Genomic DNA, 11,509 nt, shown 5'->3' with positions numbered 1-11,509 from the left:
GAGCCTTTCAGCGGTAGCGTCCGCCCTGGGACCATCGCTGCTGCTGTAGAGGTCGCCGGCGAGTCACCCAGAGCTTGTCGTCCCACAGGCTCTCCGATGTGGAGGCTTTTCATACCCACAAGAGTGGAACCGGAGTTACGTTTGTAATGGCACCTTGGGTGCCGGTGTCTATTCATTGTGGCTGTCGGGGCCTGAACATCTTGGTATTTTGGGTGTAATACCGTGTTTCTTTCTTATTTCGACCACCAGAACTCGCCTGTCGGCTGGCTGAACCACTTAACCAAGCGTGAGTTGCCTCGTGCGGAAGGTGACGAGTGAGGTATCAGTATCCCGGAGGCGTAGGAGTCCCTCAGCTCGGTCGGCCTTGCCGCCCGACGCTTCTCTTGCTCAGTGAAGGAACCCTCGGCTGCTCTGCGATGAGCCGAAGCCGGAGGCAGCGATGTTTGCATGGACAGAGGCAGAGTCGGCTGGAGAAGAAACTTCGTCGGCCCAGGAGAAGGGGACTTCCCGAGCCGAGGAGGCATAGCAGCGGCGGCCGGAACCTGGCCGGGTCGTCCACTAGCGGGACCAACCCTGGAGTCGGGCTGCCGAGGCCATGAGCCAGGCCGGTGTCCTCGGGGGACAGCTGGCTGAGGCTTCAGTGCGGCCGGTCTAGCCGTCTGCTTGGGTCGGGTTCCTAGAGGAGACCCTAGCGGCGATGGCCCAGGTGCGGTGTTGACATCTTCCTTCGAGGTGGAGATCCTCCGACTGTGTCGTCGTCCGAGGCCGGGTCGGATTCCGCCGGAGGTGAAGTTGATGCTGAGGGTGCTGCTGCTCCCCCTATTGATGTCTGGTCCTGCAGGAACAGCTTATCTGTAGTGTGCGTATGTTTTTTGCGGCCGCCGAGGCCCAAACATACCGTCGTCGTGTTGTAAAGCCGCGTTTCTTTTCCCCTTGTTTCGAGTATCAGGACTTATTTGTCGGTAACAGAATTGTTTATCCAAGCGAGAGTTACTTTTCATGGAAGGTGATGAGTGAGGTATCTGTATCCTGGAGGCGTAGGAGTCCCTCGGCTCGGTCGGCCTTGTTGCTTACGTGTACTCTTACTCATTCGTAGGATTCTGTTATCGATATAGTCGAGAAGGCACGAAAAATCATTTCGGCAGAAAAGTTTTCGAGCATTAAGACTTGTTCGGCTAGCGGAATCGCTTATCCGAGCGTGAGTTACTTATCGCAGAAGGTGATGAGTGAGGTATCCGTATCCCGGAGGCGTAGGAGTCCCTCGGCTCGGTCGGCCTTGCCTGCTTACGTGTACTCCGCCGTTTTCAGGATCCCACTATCGAAGTAGTCGAAAAGCACGAAAGATGTTCTGGCAGAAAGACTTTTTCCGAGGAAAATTTTGATGCAGAGGGGGTTCCCCTCTTCTAGCCCCCGAGGGAGGGTCGGGCTTTGCCGAGGCAAGGCTGACCTTTCCTTGATGGTTAGGATTTATTTGTGTGTGTAAACGAGGTATATGAATGACTCGAAAACATCTTAAGGGTAGAAGCGACGTAGATGTCGGATGTTCCAAGCGTTGCTTTAGACCTCGCCTTGACTGTTGGCCAGCTTGTACGTTCCAGGCTTCAAAATCAATGATGAATGGCCCTTCCCAGGGAGGCGTGATCTTGTGACGCCCTTGGGCGTCTTGTCGTAGTCGAAGCACCAAGTCGCCCACCTGGAGGTCTCGGGACCGAACCCCTCGGGCGTGGTAGCGTCGCAGGGACTGCTGATACCACGCCGAGTGTAGTAAGGCCATGTCCCGAGCCTCTTCTAGCTGGTCCAGTGAGTCTTCTCGGCTGGTCTGGTTGCTTCGGTCGTCGTACGCCCTCGTCCTCGGGGATCCGTATTCTAAGTCTGTGGGCAAGATAGCCTCGGCCCCATAGACTAGAAAGAACGGCGTGAAGCCCGTGGCTCGGCTTGGCGTCGTCCTCAGACTCCAAACCACCGAGGGGAGTTCCTTCATCCATCGTCTGTCGAACTTATTGAGGTCGTTGTAGATCCTCGGCTTGAGTCCTTGCAGAATCATGTCGTTGGCTCGCTCTACCTGCCCATTCGTCATTGGGTGAGCTATGGCGGCCCAGTCCACCCGGATGTGGTGGTCCTCGCAGAAGTCCAGGAACTTCCTGCCAGTGAACTAGGTGCCGTTGTCGGTGATGATGGAGTTCGGGACCCCAAAGCGATGGATGATGTTGGTGAAGAACGCCACCGCCTATTCGGACCTGATGCTGTTTAGGGGTCTGACCTCGATCCACTTGTAGAATTTGTCGATGGTGACCAGCAGGTGCGTGTAGCCCTCGGGTGCCTTCTGCAAGGGACCAACGAGGTCCAGACCCCACAAAGCAAACGGCCAGGTGATGGGTATTGTTTGCAGAGCCTGAGTGGGCAGGTGCGTCTGCCTTGCGTAGAATTGACACACTTGGCAGGTGCGTACAATCCTAGTGGCGTCGGCCACCGCGGTTGGCCAGTAGAAACCCTGTCGGAAGGCGTTTCCATCAAGGGCTCGAGGCGCTGCGTGATGACCGCAAGCCCCCGAGTGTATTTCTTGCAATAGCTCCTGACCTTTGGCGATGGATATGCATCGCTGGAGGATGCGTGAGGGGCTGCGGTGGTAGAGCTCCTTTCCGTCACCCAGCAAGACGAACGACTTGGCGCGCCGTGCCAGTCGCCGAGCTTCGGCTCTATCGAGGGGTAGCTCTCCTCGGTGGAGATATTGTAGGTACGGGGTCTGCCAGTTTCGATTAGGCGGGACCCCATTCCACTCTTCCTCGACGCGCAGTGCCTCACCCTCGGGGGCCGAGGGTGCCTCGGGCAGGGCCGAGGCCTTCTCGGGCTCGGGCGTGTCGTCGGTCTTGACTGAGGGTTGATGTAGGTCTCGGGAGAAGACATCCGGAGGAACCGTTGTTCGTCCCGAGGCTATCTTAGCCAGCTCGTCCGCAGTCTCGTTGTATCGTCGAGCGATGTGGTTGAGCTCGAGCCCGTAGAACTTGTCCTCCAGGCGCCGAACCTCATCGCAGTAGGCTTCCATCTTCGAGTCGCGGCAGTGGGAGTTCTTCATGACTTGGTCGATGACAAGCTGCGAATCGCCCCGAGCGTCGAGGCGCCGGACCCCTAGCTCGATGGTGATGCGCAACCCGTTAAACAGAGCCTCGTACTCAGCCACGTTGTTGGACGCCGAGAAGTGGAGGCGCAGCACGTAGCGGAGGTGCTTCCCGAGGGGTGAGATGAAGAGCAGGCCCGCGCCCGCTCCTGTTTTCATTAGCGACCCATCGAAAAACATGGTCCAGAATTCTGGTTCGATCGGAGCTGCTGAAAGCTAGGTGTCGACCCATTCAACCACAAAGTCTGCCAGGGCTTGGGACTTGATGGCCTTCCGAGGGGCGAACGAGATTGTCTCGCCCATGATCTCCACCACCCACTTTGCAATCCTACCCGAGGCCTCTCGGCACTGGATGATCTCCCCTAGGGGGAAGGATGACACCATAGTCACCGGATGAGACTCGAAGTAGTGTCGCAACTTTTGTCGCGCCAGAATTACCGCGTACAGTAGCTTCTGGATTTGTGGGTAGCGGATTTTGGTCTCGGACAGTACCTCACTGATGAAGTAGACCGGCTTCTGGACGGGCAATGCGTGCCCCTCTTCTCGTCTTTCGACCATGATCGCGGCGCTGACCACCTGAGTGGTAGCGGCGACGTAGATCAAGAGGGCTTCTCCGACAGCGAGGGGTACCAAGATGGGCGCGCTTGTAAGGAGCGCCTTTAGGTTCCCGAGGGCTTCCTCGGCCTCGGGGGTCCAAGTGAAGTGCTCGGTCTTCCTTAAGAGGCGGTACAGAGGTAGGTCTCTTTCGCCGAGGCGCGAGATGAAACGGCTCAGAGCCGCAAGGCATCCCATGACCCTCTGTACTCCTTTCAAGTCCTTGATGGGCCCCATGTTAGTGATGGCCGCGACTTTCTCCGAGTTGGCCTCGATGCCCCGCTCGGAGACGATGAACCCCAGGAGCATGCCTCGGGGGACTCCGAAGACACACTTCTCGGGATTGAGTTTTACGCCTTTCACCTTGAGACACTTGAATGTCGTTTCAAGGTCAGAGAGGAGGTCGGAGGCTTTCCTCGTCTTGACTACGATGTCATCGACGTAAGCCTCGACCGTTCGACCAATGTGCTCTCCGAACACGTGGTTCATGCACCTTTGGTATGTCGCACCCGCGTTCCTCAGATCGAATGGCATAGTAGTGTAGCAGTACATGCCAAAAGGTGTGATGAAAGAAGTCACAAGCTGGTCGGACTCTTTCATCCTGATTTGGTGATACCCTAAGTAGGCATCGAGGAACGATAGGGTTTCACATCCAGCAGTGGAATCCATGATTTGATCGATGCGAGGCAGAGGGTAGGGAACCTTCGGACATGCTTTGTTTAGACCAGTATAGTCTACACACATCCGCCATTTCCCACCTTTCTTTTTCAGAAGCACAGGGTTGGCTAACCATTCGGGATGGAATACCTCTTTGATGAACCCTGCAGCCATCAGCTTGTGGATCTCCTCGCCTATGGCTCTGCGCTTTTCTTCTTCGAATCGGCGCAGAGCCTGCTTCACGGGTCAGGCTCCAGCTCGGATATCCAGCGAGTGCTCGGCGACATGCCTCGGTATGCCAGGCATGTCCGAGGGACTCCACGCAAATACCTCGGCATTCGCGCGGAGAAAGTCGACAAGCACTGCTTCCTATTTGAGGTCGAGCTCGGAGCCGATCCGGACTTGCTTGGAGGTGTCGTTGCTGGGGTCGAGAGGGACGGACTTAACCGTCTCAGCTGGCTCGAAGTTGCCGGCGTGGCGCTTCGCATCTGGCGCCTCCTTGGAGAGGCTCTCCAGGTCGACGATGAGGGCCTCGGATTCGCCGAGGGCCTCGGCGTACTCCACGCACTCCACGTCGCATTCGTACGCGTGTCGGTACGTGGAGCCGACGGTGATGACCCCGTTGGGGCCCGACATCTTGAGCTTGAGGTAGGTGTAGTTGGGGACGACCATGAACTTGGTGTAGCATGGTCTCCCCAGCACAGCGTGGTAGGTTCCTCGAAACCCGACCACCTCGAATGTGAGGGTTTCCTTTCGGAAGTTGGAGGGAGTCCCGAAGCAGACGGGCAGATCGAGTTGCCCAAGGGGTTGGACGCGTTTCCCAGGGATGATCCCATGAAAAGGCGCCACGCCGACCTGGATCGAGGACAGATCGATCTGCAGGAGCCCGAGGGTCTCGGCATAGATGATGTTGAGGCTGCTGCCTCCGTCCATGAGGACCTTGGTAAGCCGGACGTTGCCGATGACGGGATCGACAACGAGCGGGTACTTTCCCGGGCTCGGCACGCGATCGGGGTGGTCGCCCTGGTCGAAGGTGATGGGCTTGTCGGACCAGTCTAGGTAGACTGGTGCCGCCACCTTCACCGAGCAGACCTTCCGGCGCTCTTGCTTGCGGTGCCGAGCTGAGGCGTTTGCCACTTGCCCACCGTAGATCATGAAGCAGTCGTGGACCTCGGGGAACTCCTCTGCCTTGTGATCCTCCTTCTTGTCGTTGTTGTGGGCTCTGCCAGCTTCCGCCGGTGGCCCGGCCTTGTGGAAGTAGTGCCGAAGCATGACGCACTCCTCAAGGGTGTGTTTGACGGGACCCTGATGATAGGGGCACGACTCCTTGAGCATCTTGTCGAACAGGTTGGCGCCTCCAGGAGGCTTCTGAGGATTCCTGTGCTCGACGGCGGCGACAAGGTCTGCTTTAGCAGCGTTGCGTTTCGCTTGCGACTTCTTCTTGCCCTTGTTTTTGGTGCCGCGCTGAGCGGACGCCTCGGGGACGTCTTCTGGCTGGCGCCCCTAAGGCTGCTTGTCCTTCCGGAAGATGGCCTCGACCGCCTCCTGACCAGAGGCGAACTTGGTGGCGATGTCCATCAGCTCGCTCGCCCTGGTGGGAGTCTTGCGACCCAGCTTGCTCACCAGGTCGCGGCAAGTGGTGCCGGCGAGGAACGCGCTGATGACGTTCGAGTCGGTGATGTTGGGCAGCTCGGTGCGCTGCTTCGAAAATCGCCGGATGTAGTCCCGCAGGGACTCTCCCGGCAGCTGGCGGCAGCTTCAGAGATCCCAGGAGTTCCGAGGGCGCACGTAGGTGCCCTGGAAGTTGCCGGCGAAAGCTTTGACCAGGTCGTCCCAGTTAGAGATCTGCGCAGGAGGCAGATGCTCCAGCCAGGCTCGGGCAGCGTCGGAGAGGAACAGGGGGAGGTTGTGGATGATGAGGTTGTCATCATCCGTTCCACCCAGCTGGCAGGCCAGCCGGTAGTCCGCGAGCCATAGTTTCGGCCTTGTCTCCCCCGAGTACTTGGTGATGGTATTCGGGGTTCGGAACCGGGTCGGGAACGGCGCCCGTCGTATGGCCCGGCTGAAAGCTTGCGGACCGGGTGGTTCGAGCGAGGGGCTCCGATCCTCCCCGCTATCGTAGCGTCCCCCACGCCTGGGGTGGTAGCCTCGGCGCACCTTCTCGTCGAGGTGGGCTCGACGGTCGCGGCGGTGGTGCTCATTGCCGAGGCGACCCGGGGCCACAGGCGCTGTGTTTTGCGTGCGCCCGGTGTGGACCGAGGCTTCCCACATGAATCGGGAAGTCACGACGTGATGCTCCGGGGGGTACCCTAGCCTTCGGGAGGCAGAGCTTTTGGCCCGACGGACCGCGACATCTTCCAGGAGATTCTTGAGCTCTCCCTGGATACGCCGCCCCTCTGTGGTGGATGGTTCCGGCATCGCTCGTAGTAGTATTGCTGCTGCAGCCAGGTTCTGGCCGACCCCACTAGAAGCCGGGGGCAGCCTTGCCCTGGCATCGTCGGCGATGCTATGCTGGATGTCCTGGGCCAGATGACGCGCTTCTCCGGCCGGTGCTCGGCCTGCCCACTCCTGCCCGATATTTTGCTGAAGCTGCACAAGTTGTCCTGCTTCCTTGTCGAGCCTGGCCTGCATCTCGCGGATTTGCTCGAGCTGTGCGTCCTGACCCCCCGCAGGGACTGGGACCACAGCTAGCTCCTGAAGGATGTCAACGCGAAGGCGCAGGCCTAGGGGGATCGCTGTCCTCTGGCATACCAAGGTGGTTGCCTTCGTCGAGACCCCCTAGATCGACTGGAAACATTCACGACTTGGGCCACAGTCCTTGTCGCCGAGGCTGTGGCTACTATCGGAGCAATCGGAGAGGCAGTAGTCACATGCGGTCATGAAGTCCAGCATGGCACTGGGGTTATCGAGCCCGGATAAATCCCAACCAGAGTCGGGCTCGTCATCTTCCTCGGAACCCGGGGGCCCGTAGGTCGAGACGGCCGTCAGTCGGTCCTAGGCTGACCGCATATGATAGCCCAGAAGGTTCGGATATGCCTTTATGAAAGCGTCCACCGAAGCGGGGTCGCTTGGTGGGTCGAAGCTGAATCTAAAAGGCATAGGATGGGAAACGGACGGTACCTCCTGATCGACGGATGGTGACGAAGTCGCGTCGGGGACGGACTGCACCGTTATCTCAGGTACGAGGCTAACGCCAGCAAGTCCTTCACGAGCGTGCTGGCGTCGTCCGTCTGCTTGGGGTTGGCGTGTTGCGGGGAAACGACGCTCGTCTTCGCCTCAGACGTGAGGTCAACGCCCGACGTGTCCCCCGCTGGGGCGCCGGCACCGTCGACTCGCTCGACAGCCGACGAGGTGCCGCTTCCTGCTTGGCCATGGCTGCCCCGCCTCCTCCTCCGTCGGCGGGGAAGATGACGGGACAGACCCGGATGTTGCTCTTCCGCCACGTGGGGAAGACGTCGTCGATTCCGCCGTCGACGGGCGGGCTGACGGCCGCCATTGTCGTTGTCGTGCGGCGGAAGAACGAGTATCATGTCGTAGCTGCCGTCGAGGGACATGAACTCAAGACTCCCGAAACGGAGCATCGTCCCTGGTTGGAAAGGTTGTTGGAGACTACCCATCTGGAGCTTGACGGGAAGCTGTTCGTCAACACGCAGCAGGCCCCTACCTGGCGCGCCAACTGTCGGCGTTTCGACCCCGGGGGGTCCCTGGACCGACGAGTAAATTGTCGCTGCGTGTCCCAGCCCAGATGGGTCGGCGCAAGACGGAACACAAGGGGGGAAAACAGTAAGGGGAAACCGCGGCCTCGTGTTGTCCTGCGCCCAGGGCGGATGCGCTTGCAGTAGGGGGTTACAAGCGTTCGCGTGGGAGAGAGAGAGAGCGTAAGCCTTGTGCGTCGGCCCGTCCTCCCGCGCGGCCACCTTCTCGTATGAGAGCCCTAGACCTTCCTTTTATAGATGTAAGGAGAGGGCCCAGGTGTACAATGGGGGTGTAGCAATGTGCTAACGTGTCTAGCGAAGGGGAGCCAGAGCGCTATGTACATGCCGTCGTGGCTGTCGGAGAGGTGTTGCTGCCCTGTTCATGTGATGTCGTGGCCGTCGAAGGAGCGCTTGAGCCTTGTGGAAGCACAGCTGTCGGGGCTGTCGGATCCTTGTTGACGTCTCCTTGCTTCCGTAAGGGGCTGAGAACCGACATCGTCATGGAGCACGCAGGGTGCCATCATTACCTGTTTTACCGGGTCGAGCCAGATGGGACGCCGGTCTTGTTCCCCATAGCCTGAGCTAGCTAGGGGTAGGGTAATGATGGGCCCCCCTGTGATGCGGTCGGTCCGAGCCTAAGGTCGGGCGAGGCAGAGGTTCCTCCGAGGTCAAGGTTGAGTCCGAGCCCTGGGGTCGGGCGAGGCGGAGACCGTCTTCCGAGGTCGAGGTTGAGTCCAAGCCCTAGGTTTGGGCAAGGCGGAGACCGTCTTCCGGAGTCGAGGTTGAGTCCGAGCCCTGGGGTCGAGCGAGGCGGAGACCGTCTTCCGAGGTCGAGGTTGAGTCCGAGCCCTGAGGTCGGGCGAGGCGGAGACCGTCTTCCGGAGTCGAGGATGAGTCTGAGCCCTGGGGTCGGGTGAGGCGGAGACCGTCGTCCGATGTCGAGGTTGAGTCCGAGCCCTGGCGTCGGGCGAGGCGGAGCTTCCTATGGCAACCGAGGCTGGACTTGACTGCTGTCAATCTCACCTTGGCGAGTGGCACAGCAGTCGGAGCAGCGCAGGCGACACTGTTTTCCTGTCAGGTCAGCCAGTGGAGCGGCGAAGTGACTGCGGTCACTTCAGCCTTGTCGACGGAGGAGCGCGCGTCAGGATAAGGTGTCAGGCGATCCTTGCATTGAATGCTCCTGCGATACGGTCGGTTGGCATGGCGATCGGCCAAGGTTGCTTCTCCGTGAAGGCTGCCCAAGCTGGGCCTCGGGCGAGTCGAAGGTGAGCCCGTCGCTTGAGGGGACCCTCGGGCGAGGCGTGAATCTTCCTGGGTCGGCTGTTCCTGCCAGAGGCTGGGCTCGGGCGAGGCGAGATCGTGTCCCTTGGGTGGACGGAGCCTTGACCGGAATCGCGCCCATCAGGCCTTTGCAGCTTTGTGCTGATGGGGGTTACCAGCTGAGATTAGGAGTCTTGGGGGTACCCCTAATTATGGTCCTCGACAGATAGAAAATGATAGCACCCCAACCTCATCCATTCTCGTTATTCCAGATGAACAATGAGACATATATCTTGAAGGATATGCTTGAGTTATGAGGGATAACGACTTTGACAAATGTCATCGTCAGGGGGAGCAAATGCTTATATTGATCACAATTGTGAGACAATAAATGTCATATTCTATGACCTGAAGGCGTGAGCTTGATAATCAATATGTGAACCTTTATGAAACTTTCTATCAAATATATAGATCCAGTCGAGCGAACACCATCAGTCAAAGTGGCTTATTTATATTGATACGTGCACTTACCTCGTATATCCTAGAAGTGAGTAGAGGTAAAGTTCCTGAAATAGTCCTTGCAAGGATATGCAATCTGTTTACTGAATCTTTATGTGCATATACTTCCAGAAGAAGATGTTTTGCCTTATTGATACGATTTTGCAAGGATCAGGGGGAGCACATTTCTAAAGTTAGCCCTTGTAGAAGATTCGATAGAATCTAAATCCCATAGGATCAAAATATGTCAAGATGACAGCTGTTGTACTCTTTTTCCCTTGGTGAGTTTTCTTGAAGTTTCTCACATGAGGTTTTTAACGAGGCATCAAAGTGCAAATGCAATTTGTATCACCATGCACTCTTTCTCCATATTTTTCCCACTGGGTTTTTGGAGTTTTAACGAGGCATGTGTTGGTCGTGGTATTCGCCCAAGGGGAGTGTTAAGTAACCCTAGTTAGGGTTATGTGGGCAAATACCTACTTTGCCCCTGAGGGGTCTCACATCTCTATATAAGGAACCTGTACACCCCCTCATAATACATTGAAGAGAAAGAGGCCAAAGGCCCAACCCTATACCCTGTGTCTTGTGTGTTTCTCTGTCGTGCTTTTGGGAAGGGAGACGGGTTCTCTACAGCTTCTCACGCCTCTACTGCTAACGGGAGGAAAGAGAGCGGATCTGGTGATCCGTGGTGACGTAGTTCTCAACAAAAACCACGGACAACCTTGCTGCCCCGCGTCGTTCGTCCAAACCAGCCCCATTCGAGTCTCCAAGCGCCATGTTCCCTCCCACAAGTCGCACCGTGCCCGAGCCTCGAAAACTGTCGCCCGTCGGAGCTCGTCGGCCTCGCTGCGTCCACACCATGTCCTCACCGCGATCGTAGAGGTGAGCATCCCAATTTTTTCTCCTCCTCCCTCCCCTGCTCTCTCTTTCCCTCGACCGGACCGGTCCGCTTGCGCGGCTGCCACGTGCGGCGCGCCCCGACGTGGTTCCGCGCCCTGCCCGTTGTGCCCTGGCCAGCGGCGCATGGCCAATGGCTCGCGGCAAGTGGCTAGGTGCAGCGTACCCCGGCGGCCCAGCCCCTGCGCGGCCAGCCCTGTCATGGCGGCCAAGAGCGACCAGCCTCGGCCGGCACAGGTGCACGCAGCGGCCGCGGCATGGCCTTGGCTCGCGGCTGGATGTCCACGACTACTCACGGCTCTGGCACGCGGCCAGCCTGTACCTGGCGTGATATGCCCGCGCGGCTGAGACACGCCAGCTCCCCTAGGAGAGGAAGGAGTCTGTTTCTTTTTGTTTTAGTCTTTGCGAAAGGAACCCGATGAACCGTGTAAATAATTTAGGTTGTTTCTGAGTCTTGGCGATCTCATTTGTTAGCCCCCGGAGTCTATGGTTATTTACGAATAGGTCCTGGTCTGTTAATTGTATACTTCTTTTCGCGTCATTAATCTGTTTCGATCTGCTCATGTCATGATAGGTTCATGATAATACCATTCGTATATTAATAATATTAGCTTATCGCAATGCATACTTTCGTTAATAAATTGATTAGTTGTTGATCCAATAATAATTAAGATAGTGATCTCGAAGAGGCTAATTTATAATTTGAATTTAGGCTTTTGAGTATGTGCGTGTATGACTATACCGTCTCGAATACTTGTTGGTTTTATATTGGTTCAATATAAATGTGTCATCA

The sequence above is a fragment of the Zea mays genome, chromosome 9 (assembly GCF_902167145.1).
Source record: "Zea mays cultivar B73 chromosome 9, Zm-B73-REFERENCE-NAM-5.0, whole genome shotgun sequence".
Lineage (NCBI taxonomy): Eukaryota > Viridiplantae > Streptophyta > Magnoliopsida > Poales > Poaceae > Zea > Zea mays.
The sequence above is the reverse complement of the archived record's forward strand: the minus strand, read 5'-3'. Positions refer to the sequence as shown.